This window comes from Procambarus clarkii, chromosome 72 (assembly GCF_040958095.1).
Source record: "Procambarus clarkii isolate CNS0578487 chromosome 72, FALCON_Pclarkii_2.0, whole genome shotgun sequence".
Classification (NCBI taxonomy): Eukaryota; Metazoa; Arthropoda; class Malacostraca; order Decapoda; family Cambaridae; genus Procambarus; species Procambarus clarkii.
Genome location: NC_091221.1, coordinates 5,357,210 through 5,370,694, shown reverse-complemented (window position 1 = coordinate 5,370,694; position 13,485 = coordinate 5,357,210).

Sequence of the window (13,485 nt, the reverse complement as noted above, 5' to 3'; positions counted from 1 at the left end):
CTTTTCACATTTTCAAACTTGATTCATCTTTCCCCCCCCCCCTCGTTCCAAGGGTTTTCTTTAAAAGGTCTTCATGCAAATGCCTTGGTTTCTCACAAATGATGGCCTCTAAAATGCTATCACCTGCTAACTCCTTGTTGTGTATCCAAATTAATAAAAACTTTTTAACATCCTCAAGTGTTTGTGTTCTTTGTTTCGGGATTGTTGATATGCCTTTTACCACTTTAATGTTCATAATGTCCTTTTTCTTAGCAAGTACAGTGCATATTGTTGACATAGATTTGTTGTACTGCCTAGCTAGTTCAACAACCTGTGCACCATTTTGATGTTTATGAATGCTCTCTTGTTTTTCCTCTATGGTCATTCTCACATGTGTTTTCTTGGCTTGAACCTTACCACTGGCTTTCTTGGGACTCATGGCAAGATATATCATAACAAATTTTATGTTCAAATAGCCAAAAATCCCAAAACAAATGTAATGCTTTACAAAGAATTCAGGCGCGATACTTACTAGGCAGGAGACACTGGTAAACTGAGGCGCGATCACCATGCCACCAAGCGCTAGGTCAGCCCATACGTATATCAACAAACTCCTTTCCCGAGGCAAAGTTTGTAACCCGATTCAAATTTTTCGAAGAAATTAGGCTCGTAACCCGAAAAGTTCATAAATATTCATTCGTAAGCCGAGGTGTCACTATATATAACTAAAAAATTAAACTCAGGATTACTTTCAACCCCCACCCCTTTTGCTCTACTCCATCGCCACCTACCTTCACCCCCGTCTATGATGTACTCTTCCATAGACACCTACCTTTGCCCCCCTCCTCCCCTCTACTCCTCCATCATCACCTACCTTCACACCCCCTCCCTTCTCCTCCTCCATCGTCACCTTCCTTTCACCCTCCTCTACGATGTACTCTTCCATAGACACCTACCTTTGCCCCCCTCCTCCCCTCTACTCCTCCATCATCACCTACCTTCACACCCCCTCCCTTCTCCTCCTCCATCGTCACCTTCCTTTCACCCTCCTCTATGATGTACTCTTCCATAGACACCTACGTTCACTGCATATAATGCTCCCCTCTACTCCTCCATCGTCACCTACTTTCACCCCCCCCCCTCCGCTCTACTCCTCCAGGGTCGCAGACAATTTCACGAGCGTGAGAACTACGAGTTCTCTAACTACTCTCACACTCCTACTCTCTCACCAGTGAGGGGGAGGGAAGGAGGGAGGAAATGAAGGAAGAAAGGTGGGGGAGAGAGAATAGGCAGGGGGGAGGAGGGCCTAGATACATTTCTTCCATATAGATAGGTAGACTGAGGGAGAGCTGCTTGCCAAGAGCCCTATCAGACAGGCTTCCTATTCCTCAACCCTCCCTAATATGCCACATCCTGGTCAGGACAACTTGCTCGATTGTTATTCTTGGTGTGACTCGAGAACTGACCTCGAGGCGGGGCATGGGCATGGATTATCTCCCTGGGGCACGCACCTCCCTGCCCCAGCTCTCTCTCTCTCTCTCTCTCACATAATCTATCAAGGGTCTAACATGAGGTCATTGTGCCTACCAGAAGTGTATATGTCCAAGGCTGGCCACCTGTCTGGACCATTCAAATGTATAAACACGTAATTAGTCTATTAAAATTATATATAATGCTACAATTATAAATTAATTTGTTCATGGTCATTCGTTTATCAGTATTTTAATATGAGGTATATATACGCATGTATGTATACGTTGACGTACACATATATGATTATGTGTATAGAATGATTATGATTATGTGTAATCATATATGATTATATCTAATGGAATGCATTAGTAAGTGATGTGGTGGAGGCTGACTCCATACACAGGTTCAAGTGTAGATATGATAGAGCCCAATAGGCTCAGAAACCTGTACACCTGTTGATTGACGGTTGAGAGGTGGAACTAAAGAGCCAGAGCTCAACCCCAGCAAGCACAATTAGGCGAGTATATGAACGAATGCACATGTACACTTTCAAATGAATTAAGATACCTTGAGATACACAATGACTTAGTTTAAATAGTTTAAACACATTATGGTACTGATTTTGACATGCTGATGTCTGGAAGGGAGAGGGGGTGTGGGGGGTTATTGTCTGAGGTGGAGGACCAGAGGAGGGGGTCAGTGGAAGGATGGTGGCTGGAGGGATGCCATTGTTCTAATGGTTATGAAAACAATTATTGATGGCAGGAATTCAGTGGGTGTGTACTTCACCCGCACCATCACCATACTGTGCCCTGCTACAACCCCCCCCCCCACTCCACCCATGCTGTGCGGGGCGTATTACACATTATGGGATAACCGACTGTCTGTCCATATCTGTCTGCTCGTTATGCTGCCCTTCCTTTTGAAAATTGTCTGCTTTATCAACTTCCTTCAAGACCACACGTTAGCCTCTTATCACGCCCTCTTACCACTCTCAGGGAGCCGGCTCTTCTATACAATAGTTACCACTCAGTCCCCAAGGTGAAAGAGTGTCCTGGCATATGACTTGTTACGTGTACTTATTTGCGATTCGTTTGGGCTGTCACGTGTGGTGATTAGTGTTGGGTAAGGCTAGGCCAGGTCAGGTCAGACTAGGCCAGGTCAGACTAGGCTAGGTAAGGCTAGGCCAGGTCAGGTCTGGTCAGGTCTGGCAAGGCCAGGTCAGGCCAGGCCAGGCTAGGCAGGGTGAGAGAAGTAAAGCGGCAGGTACTTACGTTTCCGAGAAAGTAGCGGCGGTAGTATATTGTTGATTTAGATTCGACGACATCCTGAAGCTAGTAGGTGGCGGCCTCATCGCTCTCGAACTTCTTGTTGTTGTAGGGGATACGAGGCACACCCAATATCCCCCTTACATTGATCACATCACACACTAATATTTTTACTATTTCGGACACCAGATTTGTCTGTTTCGTATATGTATAATTGTTCAATATTAAAACCACAAAAGAATGCTCTAAGTACTTTCGTATATTAATACATCTTCAGAAGGAATGGTTCGCTCTGAAGATGTATTAATATAAGAAAGTACTAAAGGAAATTCCTGTTTCAATTCTTCATCCGTGGTCTGACACTCTTATTATATATTGTATATACTGAATTATATATACTATACTTATATAATATATACTGAAATATTGTTACATTTAACGTATGAAACAAAGTATATATCTGTATTTTTAATAAAATATAAAACATTAATATTTATCAACGTATCTCTGTGAATTACATAATTTATCAGTATTGTACAGCCTGTGATCTCCACCTGGCTGGCCACTGATACCTAAGTAGCTTTCATGTGTCCGGACACCGGCGATAGGATTGTATTATTTAACTTTAAAGAGAGAGATATTTCTTGAAATGTTATCACATTAACGTCTACATCTTCCTTCCTTCTGACATATAGATTTTAAGGTTAATTAGCATATATGGAAATAAATTACACAATTTATAGGCTGGTGTGAAGGGCTTCACACTCTTAGGGCAAGCCATCAAGAAACTGTACAGTATCAAATGCATATATCTTCGCTTTCACTTCAGTTATATTTATGACAAGTATTTAAAGTGTAGCTTATATTTCTGCCTTTCTGTTGACATAGAAAACTTTCGTTTATTACATTATCTAGATAAAATTAGCATTGATCTTCAAAAGGTTGTAGTTGTAACTTCCGATTATAACTTCTTCTTATATTATAACTTCCGATTGTAACTTCCATTATAAACAACATTATTATTGCAAACAGTAGGAGTTTCAAAGTCTCATTTGTATGGATACCTTCTCATATAGGTGTTGTCCAGCATGATGACACAAACAAGGCAGCTAAAACTGAATGTGATAAGCCTGAAGTTGAGTGGGATATGGGCATTCCAATCTCTTCTGTCAAAGCCGCAATATTTTAGGAAATTAGGGAAGACAGAAGAGCAGTCACTGACACACAAAAGCCAGAAAGCAAGAGTATAAAGAGCTATGACATGTTTATGTGCCTCTGTAACCTTTTCCACTACCGCCCACAAGATGATATATGGGGTGCATAATTAATGAACTAAACTAAGTAAACATGTTTAGAATCGAGAATTATATGAACGGACAGCATAAAACTTACACTAGTGTCACAATGACAGTGTGACATTGTAATTGCCAGAATTAGGCTAGGATATCGATATGTATCGCAGGTGGCTGCAGGTAATGAATAGCCCCCAATGGTGAATATTCCAATTGTAAACTATGTGAACAAGAGCTGGGACATACTCACCAACACTATATCACAACACTAGTGGCTTTACAAGACTGTAATTACCATATTTGTATCCTCACATTCCTTATGTACATTCTTGTATATGCATAAATAAATAAATAAATATCTGTGATTGCCCTGTTATAAGTGACTTCAGACCAAATGGTATAAGGTACTTTGAACTCTGTAATTACTTCATACACTTAGGAATATTGGAAGATATTCTTATGCTGTACCCGGATTTTGCTAACGGAGGCTAATAGATCAGCCTTATATTTTATGTTCTCACCTGATTGTTACCTTGAGGTAGGCCCGTAAGTGGTAGTCCTCTTGAACCATTAACAGTATCAATAGATGATACTGGAGATCTGTGGAGGTGCGACTGGACCCTGCGTGACGGGAGATGTATCCCTTGTTTCTTGTGATTGATTGATGAGGATTAAGCCACCCAAAAGGTAGCACGGGCATGAATAGCCCGTAAGTGGTGTTCTTGTTAGTCACAGTTGATTTTTTTTTTATTGAGGCTGGTATTTTATCCCCTGATTCCATGTATAACTAACCATCCTGTGAGATGGGAATATTTAATGAACTTATAGCTAGTTTTCTGAGGTTGGAAGAAAACGTGCTCAGATTGGGGACTTGTTTATTTTATAATGAATAATAAATTAATATATAAAATTAATATATAATAAATTAATTTATATAAATTAATAAATAACAAATTAATAGATAAAATTATTATTATATAATAAATAATAATAATAACAACAAATAGTATAATGATAAGCAATTATTTTAAAGAATCCAATAGCTAATTTGGATTTTTTGCACCGTTTTTGGGAAACAGTGTTCTTTTTTTGATATACACTGTGTAATCTTTCATATAGAATAGGGTAGCAGCACATTACTGTGTATACCTAAGCTTGTTAATAATAACAAAAAAAAAGTTAGTTTCTATCGATAGGGAGAGCGATGGTTCAAAAATCCTTCTTTAAAATATGAATATCTTTCCTATCTCACTAAGATCTAATCTCTGTGATTAAAATGCAAAATTGACTTTGTCACTGCCTTTTTTATAACGTATACAATCATAAGCTTATTTGTGAATCTCTATTAAACAGTAAATCAGAGAGCGTGTAAGGTTCCGTGTTCCATGTCCGAAGAAACAGGGAGATTTTACATAAATACAGTACATGATAGTTTAAGTAGCGAACGCATACCAACAAATAACGATTAGTATCTATAACAAAAATATTGTTCTATGGAGTTGATTTAACTTCCAACCATGTATTTTTAAATAATCTTTAACGTTTTCTGGCTAGTTATGTTAGATTTGATTAAAAATACGCATTCTACTTGTTAATATCGTTAGATTTGATTAAAAATACGCATTCTACTTGTTAACATCATAAATTAAATTTGCGATAATTTGAGCAGAGAAGTTCGACGACTGGATCACTGTGTACAGAAGGTTGATATGCCAGCAAACACTTTCCAGAGAGCAATATATCTTGGATAAGTCGCTCCACGATATTGTTGCTTGGACCATCGACTTCCTTTGATATTACATATTTACATCTTATTTTGTTATGAAATGATATTTTTTCAGAGTAAAATTATGTTTTCTCATTTTCTGCATCCAGCATCCACATTATAGTGAGTAAATATACCATATTACTTCATTGCTTACGTAATGCTAGGAAGGTTTGAGTAGCTTTGGGTCTTTAGTGGACAGAATCTCCAATAGATGGGGCGAGAGTCGCCCCATCTCTCTCGACCGGGCGGGACTCGAAACTTAAATTAAAATTGCTATATCATTGGTCTCCAACATGATATATTTCCTTTGATGCACTCACAATAACGATTATAGCTCTGTCTTTCTGGAGGCATGTAATATTTTAGGCTTTATTAGCGTATCTTTGTTAATTACACAACATATTGGCAAGTGCGTAGGCGTCTGCACTCCATGACCGAAAAGCTACTGAACGCCACTATAAAAACATATATATCTTCACTTGAGCTTTAAATATGTCTAATGTAATGTATTTAAAATAAAGCTTATATTTCTATCTTTCTTAAGACGTGTAAAACATTTGTGTTTATTAACGAATTTACGTAAAATAAACATTCTTCTGAGAGTTGCTCTGTCGCTCAGTCTATGCGGGGGTCGGAGCTCGGCGATTATTAAAATACATGAATCTTCATTAGAACTTTAATTATGTCTATGATAAAGTGTTTAAAATGAGCCTTATATTCCTATCTTTCTTGAGGCATATAAAAAATTTACGATTATTTACAAATTTACGTGAAATAAGCATTGTTCTGAGAGAGAGTTGCTCCGTTGATCGATCTGTCCGGAGTCGGAGCTCGGCTATTATAAAAGTACACGTATCTTCGCTTTAAATTTAAATATGCCCATGGTAAGGTATTTAGAACGAAGCTTATATATCTGTCTTTCTTGTGACATATAAAACTCTTACGTTTATTAAGGAATCTGCGTGAAATAGGCATGGTTCTGAGATGAATGCTGCGGTTTTCGAGTATGACGAGCGATGAAAACTGCCACTTTTATACAACTACAAATATCTTCGGTTTTACTTAAAATATTTGTCTGGTAGAGGTTTTACATATAGATCGCGTTTCTGTCTTTCTTCTGACTAATAAATAATTTTGGTTTAATCAGTTATCAAGATGTTTTCAACAATATTCTTTCAGCGTTCATCTTTTCCAACTTGGGCGACCCTTTTGGAAGCGCGATACTTGGGTTAACCCATCCTATAGTTGGGTCTGTTTCCAACTGGGGTTCGAATAAGTACACCAGAAGTGGGAATGGAAAATTACAATTATCGTTCAAATTTTGAGCAAACAGACTATTCTGCTGTCCACGGCCATGGGACGGGTACTATGGTACGAGAGGAAGGGTTGTGCCTGGTGATAGCTAATAACTGTAAAGCTACCACAGGGGAAACTGAATATTAGCAGCATAGGAACCATGAGCATTATGTGACATAAGTACTATAATATATCAAGGACAGGTTGCGTAAATGTGTTCGTAAATGTGTTCCTTATTCCGACATTTACCCACTAATTCATTCTTCAATCCTTGCCCGTTGGCAGGGTCGTTCGTCTTCAGTTATAGGTAACAAACTGCATACTCTTAAGAGTAGTGTGTCCCCATGGCCTTCCGCTTACCACCGTAACTGGCGGTGGGAAACAGCCCTGGCGAGGCCATACACACTTAACTCACGGGCACTTAATGGAGCGCCGCCCTGCTCCTTATTGTCCAAACTGCATTGTCCCTCTTATGGTCGTGCATATCGTTTTTGAATGTCCGGATTTCCAGGACGAGCATGTGTCTTGCTTCCTGACTGTCCCCCGCGGTCACTTGTCCCTTGATAAAATTCTTGGTGAATAGATACCTTTGATATCGTTCGCCTTATGCGCTTTTGTTCTCGTATTGACATTCTTAGTACTATTTAGCGCTTTTTTAATATTCCACACATTTGATGGTGCTACATAGCCTTCCCGACTTGATGCCTTGTTTCATAATTACTTAAATGCCTGTAAATCAAAAGCAATTAGTTCAGAAACATTCTACATGTGACTCCTGTTAGCATGCTCAGAGCTTTCACCTTCCACGGCTCACGGTAAGCCTTACCCACTAATTTTCCCTAGAACACAACTCACCAATTCATGAACAAGCAAGGTGTACTGAAATTAGTGCAGCCCACATCTGTGCCAAACAAATCAGACGAAGTGAAGGAATTTCACTAACAAATACACATAGAAATGGACAGGTTCACTTCTGGAAAGAGAAACTTCTGCTGCAAATCGTACAAGTGAAAAAATAAACAGACATGAAAAACAAAATAATAGGCAAATGCAACTAAACCCGAGTGCGCGGGTGCACACTATAAAGCGGACAGACCAGTGTGTTGCATTGCATTGTCCAGCAGCTCCAGCGAAGATGCAGTATATCATAATGTTAGGACACGACGGGAGAGGGATCCCAGTCCAGACGCTAATGTGGAGAGGCTGTCACTGACAAAAAGACTCACTAGACAAACTTCCATCTTAAAAGGCATTCATCGTGTCAACCAATGAATGGGTTAAATTTAATGGTAAATGTATTATATTTTGTGAATAGCAAGACATGAAAGTAACAGCTTTGTAAGATGTCTGGATGGTGGGCTGGCCAGTTTGGTGGGCTAGTTGGTGTGTCCCGTGAGTCTGTATTCAGATGCCATGGTCATATATCACTCCCCAAGTATTCATCAGAACCGACATCAACATATATATTGCTGTGAAGATTACCATCTGAATATGAGTGGTTTGAAGCCCTGGTATTTAAAATGCTAAATTTAGAATCTTCCACAGAGACCAGGTCGAGGCCCTCCCCTAGCCTGGATATGGAGTTTCCTCATAATAGGTGATGTTAATTCAGGTCACCTAATAGAGGAAGTAACGATGGGGAGCTAGGGTGGTGTTGAGCATGCTTGAGTAGTGAGAGTTGTCATACTCTCATATCACAACACACTCCTCACAAGTCTCACTAATCTCCCGTCAGGTCCAGTATGTATCACGCAACCCGTATCTCAGTGGTCATTACTAGATCAAAGTCTATTTTGTAATTACCAAAATGCATTAAATTTAATTAGTGCTTTAATGTATTTGCAGACCTTGGCCAACAAACCAAGGTTATTTTTGGTTAAAGTAATAGTACCAAAATGCACTGTGTTCTTTAATGTACTGAGTACAGGCTGCTCTTTTAAAGTCTGGGAATAAAATAAGTTGGTACACTACACAGCCGACGGTTTGAAAGGCATATGGTCCAAGGGCTAACAGCTGGATCCTGCAAGCACAAATAGATAAATACTCCCACTTCAGTTCGTCCTCATAAACAAAGACTAAAGTCCATTCCATGCACCCGCCAAACTCCCTGTTAATGAATGAGAAACGGTTTACACACGACTCACAACTGATGACGTTCGAACACTTCCGGAACAAGTGCTTCACTGACGACTTTTGTTCGAACCACAACGCTGTAAATGCTTCACCCACGTACTACAAATCAGCCCGTCCTCCAAACAAAGATCCAAAAGTGATTCCATGCACCCGCCACCCCCCTGTTTATGAAAAGCGGTTTACACACGACTCACAACTGCTGATGTTCGAACATATCCGGAACAAGTGTTTCACTGACGAATTTTGTTCGAATCACATAGCTCTAAATGCTTCACCCACGTACTACAAATACAAATAATCGCCAACAGAACCTAAACACCTAACCTAACCTATGCCTATATATGCACAATATGCTAATATATTATAATATTAATCTATACTTGAGAAAATTCCCGTTTGAATGAACAGCATATTAAAATTTATGAATGCGTCTGTGGGGTCGACCGCTGGATGTAATGGACTTGAGTCGAGGACGGGTTGTACAAATACAAATAATCGCCAACAAAACCTAAACACCTAACCTAACCTAACCAGTGGATCATCCAATAAAATTAGCAGACTTCTACATGTTACTACTGCTCGGCTTAGACTCGGTTACAAGTATCTCTGGGAATTCTCATTATCTGTTGTTGTTGTTGTTTAAGATTCGCTACCCGGAACAAAAAGTTCCAAGCAGTACGGGCCATGGTGAGCCCGTAGTCTCATTATCTGCTGATGTAGAACTGACTAAATGTAAACTGTCAACAAAATTATTCGCACGCCCTCCGTCGCTATGTGATGGTATGCGAAAAGATACTTGAATTCAGAGACAATTCTATAACAAATGTTCAAGAGTTCAAATGTTCAAGTAAATATTTCATTCATAATGATCTGCTACCAGAAATTTTAGCCCAATATTCCTAGTTTGCAAACTGTAGGTAGTAACTAAGTGATTGTAACCTATCCACCGCTGCCCACAGGATGGGGGGCGGTGTGCAGGACAAACATATCAATTGTGACACTAGCTCTCCACATATGTCAGCTGCTTAATTTAGAATCTGTACTTGTGGTCGATCTCAAACCCGTTGATGATGTGACGATGTGCATTGAATTCTGTAACTAGCACATCAAGATTGTAACTTGCTTAGCTAAATGAATTGTGGGGTTCAGTCCCTGAGCCCATTATGTGCCTCTGTAACCCTTTCCACTACCACCCACGGGGAAGGTATGGGGTGCATGACAAATGACTAACTGGAGAGAACCAGCTCTTCTGTACACTGATGGTCTAGCCTCCGGCGCTACGGTACGTATGATCACGAGAGGTGTAAATTATGCACGAAGCGTCTTCCTCGCTTAAGACACAAAGTGCTGTATGTTGTCAACAAATACTGATCATATTTAAGACCTTTCCCTTTGGCGAACCCAAACAAGCTCCCAAGGTATATACTGGTACTTTCATCTGTAAACAATATCCTCAATACTCCAGTCATTGTTAATTTATCTGTTCCTTGTCTGAAACCGGCATAATGACGTACCAGTACATACAGTATATTCCAGGCAAAGCCTTGGCCATTATTGAATACTGGAATCTTAGTCCAGCAAGAGCCCTTTAAGTCCTGATGTTCTAACCATCTACGTCATATATAGTATTTATATACTTCTACCGAATTCGAATATATCAACAAGCTCGGAAACAATCAACGGCTAGGAAGCAAGCCAAATCAAAGGTTCTGGCGTTTATACGAGACGATGTTGGAAACAAAGACACAGAACATAATCAACCAAAATATTCCAAATTCAGCTTCGAGTTGCTGCATAAACATTGCTGATGTTAGTACCAGTAAAACACGCTTTTACGCATGCGAGTGAGACTCCCCAAGCAGCTGCATGCCTTGTCTTGGTTACTACCTGTGTGTATTCAGCTATTTGTACCCGAAGGATCGAGCTGTTAGCTTTTGGACTACAGCTTTCTAGCTATCGCTTGTCTAATGTACTGACTTCCCGCCAATTTTTTCGATCACTATCTAAGAATGCATGCTTGTCTGGCCGAGGTTAGCCGCCTGACGCTTAAAGCGGCTTCGCAAAACTTTGCAGGGTAAACAAATCCACAAGGGCCGTGACGAGGATTCGAACCTGCGTCCGGGAGCATCCCAGACGCTGCCTTAATCGACTGAGCTACGACATGCTTTGCAGGGTGACTTGTGACTGTATGTTGAGTGTCACGGGACGGTTGGAGTCCATTTCTTCCCTCCATTGTTCCTCTTTAGGAAGGATAGTCTACTATTCCCAACCCCTGACTCTCCTGTGAGGTATGAAATGGGAGTCTGTAAAGTGTTGAAACATATTTTATGGATGGAGACGAGGAGTCACAATAACGTGGCTGAAATGGTACAAGAATGTAACAACTCTTGTATATATCTCACAAAAAAAAAAAAAAAAAAAAAAAAAAAAAATATGTTGACAAGACTTAGAGTCGATTGTGACATTCTCACAATCGACTTGAGAATGGTCCAGGACGGACAGAAACGTCGTCGTCCCTTCACTTTCTAGTGTGTGTGGTCTGGTCAACATATTTTACGGATGTTGATGATGTTACCTTACCTTGAGGTGCTTCCGGGACTTAGCGTCCCCGCGGCCCGGTCGTCGACCAGGCCGACCAGCCCCCATCCTAGACCAGGATGTTGAATCAATGTCGATTCTAGATCCACTGAATGTCACTAGCTTGGGGAGGGAGGGAGTGGGGGGGGAGACTCGGGCACTGCCGGGTAGCCTATTTGGTCCAATATATATTTATTCATAGGACCACAGGATGCCACCCACAACAGCTAACACTCAAGTTACTTATTTTACTGCTAGGTAAACAGAGGCATAAAGTGAAAGACAATTGGCCAGATTGTTTCTGTAACTATATACCTGGGGTAAAGGGGGCCTGACGGCTGAGTGGACAACGCTCGGGATTCGTAGTCCTAAGGTTCCGGGTTCATTAAAGTCACCTGCCTCCTGACGCAAGTGTGAAGTGTGTTTGACGCAACACGTCACTTCTCTCACTAAAAACACGGGACACTGCGTCTCGGTCACGTGAATGCGACCATGCTAGCGAGAACAACTACGTCCCAACAGTAACTCTATAGAAACCAAGTACAAATACAAATATTTATTCAGGTAAAGTACATACATACAAGGCGAGATACAAAACGTTGATGGATTTATAGATAGAGCTAGTACATACAATGCTTTACGGGCTCACCATAGCCCGTGCTACATGGACACTTCGTCCTGAGTAGCTAAATCTTTAACAACAACATACATACAATGCCTAAAGCCACTATTACGCAAAGCGTTACGGGCAGGAAAAACTAAGACTAAAGCAAGTTGTATCAGTGCTGCTATGACACTAACTCTCAACATAGCCAAGCACTTGTCTTATGTGCTGTGTTTAACTAGTTCAATTCGATGACGTTAAATGCCTGTACTAAGCAACTATAACTTGGCGATTATGGTACTGCCACTAAGCGAGTGGAAGCATGATCGCTTGTTGTTGTTGTTATAGATTCAGCTACTCGGAATAAGTTCCAAGTAGCACGGGCTATGGTGAGCCCGTAGTGGACTTATCTGGCACAGGAGCGGGGCAAGTAGCACGGGCTATGGTGAGCCCGTAATGGACTTGCCTGGCACAGGAGCGGGGCAAGTAGCACGGGCTATGGTGAGCCCGTAGTGGACTTACCTGGCACAGGAGCAGGGCAAGTAGCACGGACTATGGTGAGCTCGTAGTGGACTTATCTGGCACAGGAGCGGGGCAAGTAGCACGGGCTATGGTGAGCCCGTAGTGGACTTACCTGGCACAGGAGCGGGGCAAGTAGCACGGGCTATGGTGAGCTCGTAGTGGACTTATCTGGCACAGGAGCAGGGCAAGTAGCACGGGCTATGGTGAGCCCGTAGTGGACTTACCTGGCACAGGAGCGGGGCTGTGCATGATCGCTGATGCGCAACTGTCTTATACACCAAGCCAATGTGTGGCGTTACTCCGCCTCACACAGGCTATATCCTCCTCCCTGCCTCCAAGGCCCTTCACCAGGGGTTGGTAAGGCCAAGGACACGTACACGCTACACGTACAAGGACCAACACTGCACGTTGCGTGGGCGGCGTAGTACGGATAGTGAAGGGGGTACCATCAATTGTGTGGGTGGTGGGGGCGGTATATAGTGTGGGGAGAGGCTAGTTACGGGCTATTCATGCCCGTGCCACCTCTTGGGTGGCTTAATCTTTATCAATCGGTGTGTGGGGGAGAGAGTGGGT